Here is a 12,506-nt window from a genome sequence, read left to right as displayed (position 1 = left end):
TTTAGTTATTTTACCAGTGCACAAGGACAGCACAGCTCTGAGAACCCTATTCATTATTTGACTGCTGCAAAGCCTGCACCAGGAACATTGGGATGCAAAGTGTTTTTTGATAAACAATTTAAGGCATGGTTCTCTAAAAAGTGACCATTAAAATGGCATCTTCCTGTTCAACTGGAATACTCCTTCTGTGTATTGTCACTTTTTTGCTTCAGCAACAGGTTTTTGATGCCTTTTGCTCCTATTATCGCTGTAGAGCCAGTGTGTTTAAGAAACTGAGTTGGATACGTCTACTAATTTTGCATCAGTGTTTTACTAAATTCCTTGTTAAACCTGTATGGACTCACGGAAGATACTGGGAACTCACAGGTATAACTGTGAGGACCTTATTTGACCTGCAGAACTTCTATTACTGGTGATATGAGAAGAAAAGAACCCTGTTTCACTATTAGAAGCCAGGTTGGTTTGCAGGACTGGAAGTATAGAGGAAACACATTTTAATTTCTAAATTGAACACTTGATATGAAGAAGTCTGAATCAAGAAACTTGAAACTACGGTGCCCTTTTTAGTTACTTTCCAGAATAGAACCTTCTGTTGAATAACTTTTACTAACCAATTTAAAAAATATTTTGTTAAAGTGGGTTTTCTTCTCCCACGTCGTCATTAATAAAAGTTCGACAGACCAAATAAGGTCCTTAGTTATACTTATACAATCTTATCATCCATGAATTTGCACATGTGCAATTGACTGGAATTTACTAAAGTGATATACAAGTAGTAGTAGAAGTTGTGAAGAGGCCTGCCACTAGTAAAAATTTGTGCTTAAACTGCTTTTTGTCTGTCTTCAAAATGAGATCATCTCAAATGGGAAAGGTGTTCAGTAACCTCTAGTCTTATGTAGAAATAAACTGTTACATCTGACAATGAGGTCCTTTTTGGAAATAGAAACTGAAACTTACGAATATCTTAATGGTGCCACATTTTCGCTTTCCTCCCCAAAATGGTTGAACAAAGAATAACACCCAATATACAATAGTTGACAAAATCAAAAGAATTAAACTCAGCAACAGCAGTAGAGAAACTGCTGAAACTATTAGGGTTCTATATACTGAGATTTCTATTGGGCCAGGATGCTGCATCCTTTGTCTTCCAGGCCCAGATGCAGCAGCCCTCACCTTTTCTGTTTTGACTTGAAAAGGCTCTCTACCACTTAAAAATCCTTCAGGGTACTTGCCTTACGTACCCTGTGTCAGGGACAAATAAGTGCTTCCTGTTTAAACAGGGCTCTCCTCATGTCTGGAACCTGTAAGTTGCCCTCCTCTCTTTTTGACTAGCTCAAAACACCTTAGAGCTTTATTCTCATTTAATCACAGGTTTTCTGATGCTGCTTTGGCAGTGAAGTGAGTATAAATGTGGTTCAGACTCTTTTACACTATTGGAACAGTAAAGGAGCTGCAGAACAAATGATAATCAAGTCCCTAAATATCTTGTTTGTTAAAAAGGTGGTAGTTTATAGCATCTGGGTTGGAGCAGCTCTTTCATAAGTGAGAGTTATTAGAAACATACCTTTCCATTACTCCAAACCTAGTTTCCTGTATGAGTCAGACAGGAATGTCTGACTGAGATCATGCTCACTAGCTACACAACAGATTCAGGCTGAATCCTTGCCTATTTTTTTAAATGGCTTTATCTCCCATGACTACCTTCAAATGGGTAAACATGAGTAAAATAGATTCCAGAAAATAAAAAGGGGTCTGTTTTGAGTCTCTCTGTAGTGGGTTCAAATCAAATGCAGTCTAAACTATACTGCTTTGAGTTGGTCTTTATTTAAAATAAAAAAATAGTGTTTGCAACAGGATTGCTGATAACACTATACAAGTCCTCCATTAAATCATACTGTCTTTCTCTGGTCCTTCAAGTTCATGAGCTTGGCCTGTCTGCTAATAAATAATCTGCAATTTTTTCTTTGTACCTAACCTGTGTGATGATACAAAATAATAAGACTATAATGGTAAATACTACATGCTAAGGTTTGACTTATGTCAGCTTTCCATTTTGCTTGTTTACTTAAACACAAGAAAAAACTCAGCTGTAGAAAGCTGGTTCAGTCAGTGTTTGTATTAGGGAACATTATCTCTTTCAAATGAGATGTAATAGTCATCTTCCGTAACTCAAATTGAGACAAAATGAGAAGGTGATACATACACTATGATGATTGTGTTAAAACAACCTGAAAAAAGGAATCAAAAAGCAAGTTAAATTTATCTCAAACTGGCCAAGAATGTGGTCTCTGATCCATCTTCCCAGTGGGAATGATCTTCTAGCCTACAGTTGTCATTTGCATTCTAACTTAGATTATTTGAACTTGACATCTTGAGTATTGCCTGACAGGTCCTAACCAAGATGGTATACTACTCCAAAGCAGAAATGCTTCTGGCTTCCTGCAGACCTTCAGTGTTTTTGGTCTATGCAGGAATATGGGCATCCAGGTCCTCCTACTGATCTTAGCTCCACTTAAATTTCTTTTAAGGAAAATCTAGACCTGTGCCTAAGACTTTTTACCATATCTCCCATTTCATGATTGAGCAATGTCGTAAATGCAAGCTTTTCTAAGTCTCTGGTAGATCATCCAATGTTTATCAAAGTTCCGTATGACAGCATTTCTGCGGCACAGCTTCTCTTCTCATATGTCACAAATGGGTAATGCATCTAACCTGTGGAATTCAGAGTTCGTCCAGTGTTGCTGGAGGTTCCAGGACTAAGGCCTGCTCTTCAACTAGGGCCGACAGAGTTGCTACCTCTGGGTGCAAAAAGAAAGTTACTGGTTCAGTTCTGTCTGACCACATTGTTCAATAACTTTTTATTCATTTTTGGTGCAGTAGTTACTTCATTTGAACTTCTAGCTCCAGTCTCCCTTTCCAGAGCAGAGGAATTACCAGAGTAGCATTTTTCTAGTAGAGTCTCTCAAACTCCCCTGCAGCAGAGAAACATTGCAAGTATCAAATCATAACCCAAGGGTGGGGGGAATGCATGCATGTGTTTATAGGCAGCTTTCCAGGTGCTTCAGAGGGTGAGATATGCACTGCTGCCACAAACTCACTCTTGCTCAGCTAGGACATACAGCTTTGAGACACACTGGCCTGCCAGGGCGTTGGCCCTGGCCCAAAGTCACAATTCACCATAGGAAGGGCCTATAAAGAGCATGGGAATTACCAAGGAGAGGAGACACCCATCAGCAGACCCTTAGGGAAAGTCTTGCACCTTACACAATTAAGAACTGCAAAGTAGTTTTCCATTCATCTGCAGGGGCGTGCGTTGGTAAAAAGGTGTTGCTGGTTGGTTCCCTAATAATTTCTTAAATTACAAAACATATGCTTCATATGGGGTGGAACTTCTATTTCTGCCGAGTGTATTCATTGAAATTGTGCTCTCCCTCCCCCCCCCCCGCTCGCACTTCTGTGAATTACTGCTTGCTACTTTCCATTTAAGTTAAGCATCTGTGCAGCAGAATGAAGGGAGTTTTTTGTTCATTTTTTTACCTGATTTTCTTTCTGCTAGCAGCTTCCCTCATTATTCAATCAACACTGCTAGTCTGGTAAATGACTAGAATACAAATTGGAACTTTTTTCTAGAGCGGAAACAAATTTATGCCTGATTTAAGATTAGTCTGGTTAATTTCAAGTTGACTTAATACTAATAATTGGTTTCTACAGCTTTGGAAGAACTTTCGGTGGCTTGAGTTGATGGACAGGGCTTACTGAGTCCTGGAGCCTCCAGAAACAACATTAGACTGTCTATGAATTCTGTAGGAGAGGAGTGTCTCAGTTTTGGGGTTAGCTGCTCCTCTGTCTGCTCAATGTCACTCCTCTTAAGTCTCAGGCCTTTAGCTGCCCCTCTCCTTCCAAACCAGGGATTTAGTTTTGCAGTTCCCCTGCAATACACTTGAGTTTATTCTGGTAGGTCTGATCTTAGTACAGCACCTGCTGTTCTGCTCTCTCCCTGGGGCTGTGACAGTGGTTTCCAGTGACCAGTCGGCTTTCACAAACCACTGTATATTTTACGACAAATGCAGAGAGAAAACAAAAAGCAATAACCAGTCTACAGCCATGCTAAACTTACACAGTGTAACCATTGTCCCCATGGAGATCTTGGCTGGTTTCCAGTCCTTCACACCCTTCCCAGCAGGGTTTTGCCCTCTTGGTTACAGGATCATGTCGGTTCTTTGTTCAAAAAGAGGGTGTCTCAGCCAATTTGGACTAACGCTTTATACCAAAGCTTTTTCTTTGTCTGCTAGGGCTCTTGACCCAATCTGAACCAGTATATGTGATTCCCTGGATGGGGGTGGTAATTCTCTGGAGGAGTTTACCTGTCTTTGGATCTGTAGTAATTACCATCCACTAATTTTAATTCCCAGAGGAAGTTCATTAATCCCGCACCATGGAGCTAAAATATAATCTCTAGCTCACAAAGCTACACATCACATTAATAGACAAAAGTTTATGAATAATCTCTGCCTATAGCTTCTGGCCCAATTACATACTAGTCTTTTGACCCTTCTCACAGCAGTCACAAGAGGCCTTACCCATTTCAGATAAATGAGGAGAGAAGCTGCTAACAGAAAATTATCAGGTAAGACATTTTTTGGTCTTTTCAAAACAGTTAAGCCTACATTCCCTACCTGGGATCTGCCTACAGTACTATAAGTTCTCATCACCCATCCACTTGAACCAATGGCATCTAATTCCCTGTACTTCTTTTAATAAAGACATACTTTCTGTTAATTATTGAATTGAAACATCGCTAGTACAAGCCTTTACTGAACTCTTTTTTCAATATCTCACTGAAGAACATTTTTTCTTCATTTTCCCCAAACCTAAACATCAATAAGAGATTGTTGTCCGTGAAGAACAGTTAAAATATAACTTAGTTGAACCCACTGATAAAAAAAAAAATTGTTTGTTTCCTTTTATCCAATTGCTGGATCTGAAAGCATCTAAATTTTCCATAGCTAAGTGGATTAAGTACTGAATTACTGAAGCAGACAGCTACAAACAGATTCCAAAAGGGACCAAAGCCTTCGTTCCATAGTGGTTTCCTGGGTTGAAAGAGCCTCTGGAACCACAGAGGAGATCTGGGAAGCTGCCCACGTGGTCATCCATCATTTCTATAAAGCAGTATGGGCTTGATCTTCAACTCTTTGCAAAAGAAACCTATAGCAGGAAGGTGCCCAAACTAGATGATGGATGGATGTGTTTTTAAAATAGAATCTGTAGGAGTCTTTTGCATTTCTTTTGTCCTTCCAACTTTTTTTCCTTATTGCTCCTAATCCTAAACTAGTTTTGGTCAGGATCCAGAATGGAAAATTTACCTAATTTTCTTTCTGTGGTTGATCTCTTGTCCAGTCTGACCTATCCGTGATTAGTTCTGTCTGCAGTGACTACGCCTTGAGTCCATGTATTGTGACAGGGTCAGGCCGGACGGCTACAGGAGAGTAATAGAAGGCAGATATATTAGTCCCAGGTTAAGTAGGTCCCTTTTCCCTGGGTAAGGTAACAGGGAAGGTTCCAGAACAATCAGGAACCTTCTGAAGACAATTAAGACAGATAGGGTGATTAGAATACCTGCAGCCAATCAAGAGGCTGCTAGAATCAATTAAGGCAGGCTAATCAGGGCACCTGTGTTTAAAAAGGAGTTCACTTCAGTTTGTGGTGCACGTGTAAGGAGCTGGGAGCAAGAGGCGCTAGGAGCTGAGAGTGAGAATGCGGACTGTTTTGAGGACTGAGGAGTACAAGCATTATCAGACACCAGGAGGAAGGTCCTATGGTGAGGATAAAGAAGGTGTTGGGTGGAGGCCATGGGGAAGTAGCCCAGGGAGTTGTAGCTGTCGTACAGCTGTTTCACGAGGCACTTTAGACAGCTGCATTCCACAGGGCCATGGGCTGGAACCCAGAGTAGAGGGCAGGCCCAGGTTCCCCCCAAACCTCCCAACGCCTAGTCAGACACAGGAGGAGTTGACCTGGACTGTGGATTCACGAAAACGGCCAAACTGAGGGTTGCCACGAAGCTCCAAGGCGAGCAAATCCGCCAATAAGTGCAAGACCCACCAAGGTAGAAGAGGAACTTTGTCACAGTGTATAATTAATACAGTTTGAATCAGTAGATATTGTTAAGGGTTTAGATACCTCTTCTAATATGAATCCAGTGTTGCAGCACTGCTTTGAAAGTACTTATTTGGCAGTTGGGTGAAAGGGGCCTGGCCAATCCGTGAAGGCTGGATAAAGTCTGAATTGCCTCTGGAACAGTTAATGCAACCCAAACTAATCTCTGACAGAGATAGAGGTCCATCTGAGACAAGAAATGATCGTTTCCATTCTGAATTTGTCTGCCTGTTTCTACAAATTACATGCAGTGTAGTTATAGCTGTTTCAGTCACAGGCTATTAGAGACACAAGGTGGGTGAGGTAATATCTTTTATTGGACCAACTTCCCTTGGTGAAAGAGACTAGCTTTTGAGCAGCACAGAGCTCTTTTTCAGGTCTGTGAAAGGTACTGCCAGTGTCACAGCAAAATGCAAAGTGGAACAGATTGTTTCGCATAAGTAGTTAGCACATATTGTAAGGGACCATTCAAGGTAGAATGGCCCATTTACATCTTTGCAGTCATAGGACAAAAGGAGGAGGTTGATGGGTTACGGATTGTTATAATCCATAAATCCAGTTTCTGTTCAATTCATGATTTTTAGTGTTTAGCAGAGTTATGAATTTAAGCTCTCAGGCACAACTTTTGAAAGTGTTTGTACAGGTTTCCTTTGAGGATGAGGATTGATAGGTCAGATACAGAATGATCACTTTGTGAAGAGTGTTCACGCACAGGTGATGGGGTGTTTTTGTCTTTTATAATTTTCCTCTCTGAGTTCATTCGAGAGCATAGGGATTGTCTGGTTCCACCTCCATAATTATTGTTGCGGGCATTTATTGCACTGGTTGAAGTACATCACATGTTGTGATAGGCATGTGTATGATCTATGGATCTTGAAAGGTATATTGTGGGCGGAGGGGTGATTTAGTAGCAGTGGAGATACGTGTGTGGGTTTGGCATCTGTTCTGGCAGGGTCTTTTGCTACTTTGAGTTGGTGTGTCCTTGTTTGTGAGGAGCTTGCATCTGGGAGTGAGCCTGGAGAGGCTGGGAGTGGTTTGAAGGCCGGAAGATGGGGTTCAGAAAAGATTTCTTTCAGGATGCGGTCCCTGTCAGGTATAGGTTGTAGTTTGATGATACCCCATATGGGTTCCAGTGTAGGGTGGTAGGTAACAACTAGGGGTGTGTGGTCAGAGGGGGTTTTATTTCTGTATTGAAGCAGGTTCTCTTGGGGTATTTGGGTGGTGCATTCCATGATGTGATCTACTTCTCTGGTGGAATGTCCTTGTTTGCTGAAGGCTGTTTTAAGTGTTAGGTTGTATATGCCAGTCTTTCTCCTTGGAGCATATTCTGTGGTATTTGAGTGCTAGCTTGTAGATAATAGATTTCTTGGTTACTGAATCTATGAAGATAGGTGTGGTGATCTGTGGGTTTCTTGTATATGGTTGTCTGTAGGGTTCCATTGTTCTTCTTCAAGTGCTTGTTCACATCCATTCCACATTAGGTGTACGCGCGCCACGTGCACGAATGTCAGAAACTTTTTCCCTTAGCGGCTCCCAGTGGGGCCCCCAAGTGGCCCCACTGCATCGTGCATATATACCCCCGCCAGCTTGACCCCCTCCAGTTCCTTCTTACCGTTGGTGGCGGCATTGGAACAACCTCTCTCTCTCTCTCGTAGAAGAGCAGTCCCTTAGCCTTTAGAGTAGCTGTTATCAGTTCGTTTACATACAGATTGTGTACACTTAAGTCATTACTTCCTTGGAGGCCTCCAGCACCTGCCCCGGGCCACGGGGCATGCCCCGCAGGCCCACGGCTTCAAGGCTTGCGCCACGTTCTGCAAACCTGTGCCAGTTAGTGATCCCCATGACTCGTGTCTACATTGCCTGGGGGACGGACATCAAACTGAACAGTGTAGGATTTGGAAGGCTTTTAAGCCAAGGACAAGGAAAGAAGGAGACTTTTGCCTAAAGCAGCTGTTGATGGAGGCTGCATTGCAGCCGCCGGGCCCGGAGCGCCTGATGCCGGCTCAGGCTTCCTTGGTGTGTAGTGCCCCGGAGCTGTCAAGAGACCCGGCGCTGGCTAAGCACCGTAAACGTGGGCCCTGGAGCGCCAGGCCCTGTAGCACCACTCGTCCTCCCCAGTGCGGCCCCTGGTGCAGCCCCCTGGCGCATCCTAAGAAAGGCGCGGTTGTTCCCCGCACAGGAGACCAGCGCCTCCAAGGCCCCAAGCGCCGATAAGAGCGGGAAGGCTGAGGTACTGGCACTGACACTGACGGTCCCGGCAGCACAAGCCCCACCAAGCCCAGACCTAAGTGAGCTCAGTGCAGACGATGGGCTCGAGGGCATAACGGATCAGCCGTCTATGCCTGGCACCTTTTGAGGCTGCAAAGGACCTCACTGAGCTGTCGGCGGCGAGCCCCCTCCCACATGGGGAGAACCCTCCGGCACCCATGCCTTGGGTGCCGTCAAGGGGTAAGCTGGCAATGGTGTGCTGCTCGAGGACACCGAGAGTTGGTCCCGGTCGAGCTCCAACTCTGCGGACTCACACTTGCCAGGGGCCCAGAAGGAGGATGCGGCACCGGCAGTGGGTCGACGCGAAGAAGCACTGGAAAGGGCATGCCAGAGACTGGCACCAGGAGGAGTTGAGTTGGCCCTCTCTAGAGGATTCCCGCAGACGGTCCCAATCCAGGGAACGCTGGTCCCGGTCCCGGGTATACCAGTACCGCTCCTGCTCCCGCTTAGCCAGGAGCCGCTTGTTCTCCCGCCGGCGCAGATCGTTGGCACTGCTGTGGCCTTCGCGATCGGTGTCACTGCAGTCCGGCGCCGACTCTGGCCGCTATAGCTACCTGCACTGGGCCCCGGACAGCAGGGACCCTCAGGGGAGCTGGTAACTGCAATGGGGGCCGCCAGGCCAATGGCCCTTCTGGACCCCCTTGGCCTATCAGGAGCGCCAAGGGGCCCCGTCCAGGGCAAGTTACTCAGTGCAGCGGTCCCGGTCCCCACACCGACTCCAGATGGTGCCGTAGGCAACAGTATCCAGGCCTCCAGCATCCCCCCAGCATGGACCGAGAGACCGGCACCGATCCCAGCGCTGTCCCATGGACTCCCTGCCCAGCCTGAGCCGGAGGCCCCTCCCACGGGAGATGGGGAGCAGGAGGACCGACCAGAGGGGGTCGAACAGCAGCTAACCTTCTCGTCTTCCCCCGATGAGGCGGTGGCAGGTACAGAGATGTCCGGCCCTCTGCCGATAGACCATAGAGCCCACCAGGAATTGCTGCGCAGGGTCGCCCAAAACTTGGGGTTCAGTCCGAGGAGATGGTTGAGCAGGAGGACCCCATGGTGGACATTTTGAGCCCCGGAGTTCCACCTAGAATAGCGCTCCCGCTCATTAAGACCATTCAGTGCAACTATAAGACTATATGGCAGACCCCGGCCTCCAGCGTGCCAATGGCCAAAGGAGTGGCGCGTAAATACTTTGTCCCATCTAAGGGCTATGAGTTCCTGTTCTGGCACCCAAGTCCATGCTCCCTAGTGGTCTCAGCGGTAAACCAAAGGGAGCGCCATGGACAGAAGGGCCCGGCCCTTAAGGCCTGGAGGCAAAACACCTGGACCTTTTTGGCAGAAAGGTGTACTCATCTGGGGGCCTTCAGTTGAGGATTGCGAACCATCAGGCCATCCTCAACAGACGCAATTTCAACTCCTGGGCGGCGGTGGGGAAGTTTAAGGACAACCTCCCGCAAGGTTCCCAACAGGAGTTCATGGCCCTGGTGGATGAGGGCAAGGCAGTAGCCAAGACCTCTCTCCAGGCCTCCCTGGATTTGGTAGATGCGGCAGCTAGAACAATCGCGTCGGGGTGGTCATGAGGCGCTTGGCATGGCTCCAGGAGTCAGGCCTGCCACCCGAGCTCCAGAATACACTTCAGGACCTCCCCTTCAAAGGGTCTGGGATCTTTTTGGACCAGACAGACACAAGGCTGCATAGCCTCAAGGACCCGCGAGCTACGCTCAAGTCGCTGAGTATGCACACCCCGGCGACCCAGAGGAAGCCCTTTTAGCTGCAGCCTCCCTGTACGCCAGTAACAGCCTCGCCATAGGCATGAGCCTTACTGTAGGCGAGGCAGGGATAACAGGCGATGGCACAACAACAGTAACGCGCCAGGCCACAACCAAGGCCAACACAAACCCTAGCCGGGCACTAAGCCAGGCTTTTGAAGGTGCGCTTGAGGACAGCGTACCAGACCAATCCCTGGATCAGTCCCTTTGTTTCCTGAACCTCCTGTCCCGTTTCTCCCGTGCGTGGTCCACCATTACATCAGACCGTTGTGTCTTATGCATGGTGCGGAACGGGTAGTCGCTACAGTTCGCCTCCCTCCCCGCCTCTCCCTGCCCTTCCCCGTCCCTCTTCAGGGACCCCTCTCACGAACATCTCCTAGAGAATGAAGTCGGCTTGCTGCTAGAGGCGGGGGCAGTAGAGGTGGTGCCGCACAGCCTAAGGGGGAAGGGGTTCTACTCCTGGTACTTCCTCATCCCAAGGCCAAAGGGGGCCTTGGCCCCATCCTAGACCTGCGCGGGCTCAACAAATTCCTGGTCAAGGCTCGGTCCCACACGGTCTCTCTGGGCACCATCATCCCTTCCCTGGATCCGGGGGACAGGTACACCACCCTCGACATGAAGGATGTGTACTTTCATATCGCCACCCACCCAGCACATTGACGGTTCCTACGCTTCACCATGGGCCGAGAACATTACCAGTTTGTAGTTCTCCCATTGGGTCTAGCTGCGGCCCCAAGGATGTTCATGAAGTGCGTGGTGGTGGTGGTGGCCTTCTTACAGAGGCAGAGAATCCAGGTGTACCCGTACCTCGACGGCTGGCTCCTGGCGGGCCGATCCGAGGAGGAAGTGTGGGGCCATGTGGAGGTGGCCCTGAGATTGTTCCGTGAGCTGGGGCTCCTGGTCAACGTCCCCAAGTCCACACTCGTACCCACACAGAGAGTGGAATTCATAGGGGCAGTCTTGGACGCGGTGCAGGCCAGGGCAAGCCTTCCGGTATCCCGATTCTAGGCTATCCAGCAAGCGGTGGCCTCCCTGCGCCAGTTTCCAATGACAGCGGCCAGGTGCTGCCTGCGGCTGCTGGGCCACAGGGCAGCATGCATGCATGTGGTCAGGCATGCCAGACTGAGGCTCAGGAATCTGCAGGCGTGGCTCGCTCGGGTGTACCGCCCAGGCAGGGACCCCCTGGATTTGTTAGTGACAGCCCCAAGGGACGTGCTTGACTCCCTGCTGTGGTGGCAGTCCCAGCCTGTGGTTTGCGAAGGCATCCCCTTTGCCGCCCCACAACTGGACCTGACGCTGGTGACAGATGCATCTGACCATGGATGGGGGGCTCACCTGGGGAACCTCATGATGCAGGGGTTGTGGTCCGGAGCAGAGCGGTTGCTCCATATAAATATGAAGGAGCTCAGGGCGGTTTGTCTCGCCTGCCAGACCTTTCACACCACTCTGAGTGGTCACAGCGTGACAATTCTGACAGACAGTACTACTGCCATGTTTGATATGATCAAACAGGGCGGGGCTCGTTCCTCGCCACTCTGTCTCAAGGCTCTTCTCCTCTGGGACCTTTACATAGCCCATGCAATTCACCTCGAGGCGTCCTATCTCCCTGGGGTATGAAACAAGCTGGTGGTTGTACCGCATGCACGAGTGGACGCTCAGGGCGGACGTCGTGCTTTTGCCACCAGGGCCAACGCCCAGTGCCCGTGTTTCTGCTCGTTCCAGGGCCACAGCCTGGGCTCGCTCGCTGACGTTTTTGCAATCCCGTGGAGGGGGGGCTTGATGTATGCCTTCCCCCTGCTCCCCTTGGTGCACAAGGTCCTACTCAAGGTGCACAGGGACAGGGCGGCGGTGCTCCTCATCGCCCCAGCCTTGGCCCGCCAGCACTGGTACACATCACTCCTAGAGCTGTTGGTGGCAGCCCAAGTAGTCCTGCCCCTACACCGGGACCTTATTACACAGGATGGCGGGTGGGTTCTCCACCCCGACCTACAGTCACTGCACCTGATGGCGTGGAGGCTCTGTGGCTAAACACCCTGGAGAGCCAGTGCTCCCTTCCAGTGCAGCAGATTCTGCTTGGCAGTAGGAAGCCCTCTACCAGGGTGGCCTATATGGCCAAATGGAAAAGGGTCTCATGTTGGTGTGAACCCTGAAAGGTGCAGCCATGCCAGGCCCCGGTTCAGGCCATCCTGGAGTATCTCCTGCACCTGAAGCAGCAAGGGCTAGCCCCGTCCTCACTCAGAGTATACCTGGCGGCCATCTCCGCCTTCCATCTGGGGTTCTCGGGGGGCTCGGTGTTTTCCCACCCAATGGTGGGATGGTTCC

This window comes from Chelonia mydas, chromosome 1 (assembly GCF_015237465.2).
Source record: "Chelonia mydas isolate rCheMyd1 chromosome 1, rCheMyd1.pri.v2, whole genome shotgun sequence".
NCBI classification, from domain to species: Eukaryota; Metazoa; Chordata; order Testudines; family Cheloniidae; genus Chelonia; species Chelonia mydas.
This window is presented reverse-complemented; position numbering follows the sequence as displayed.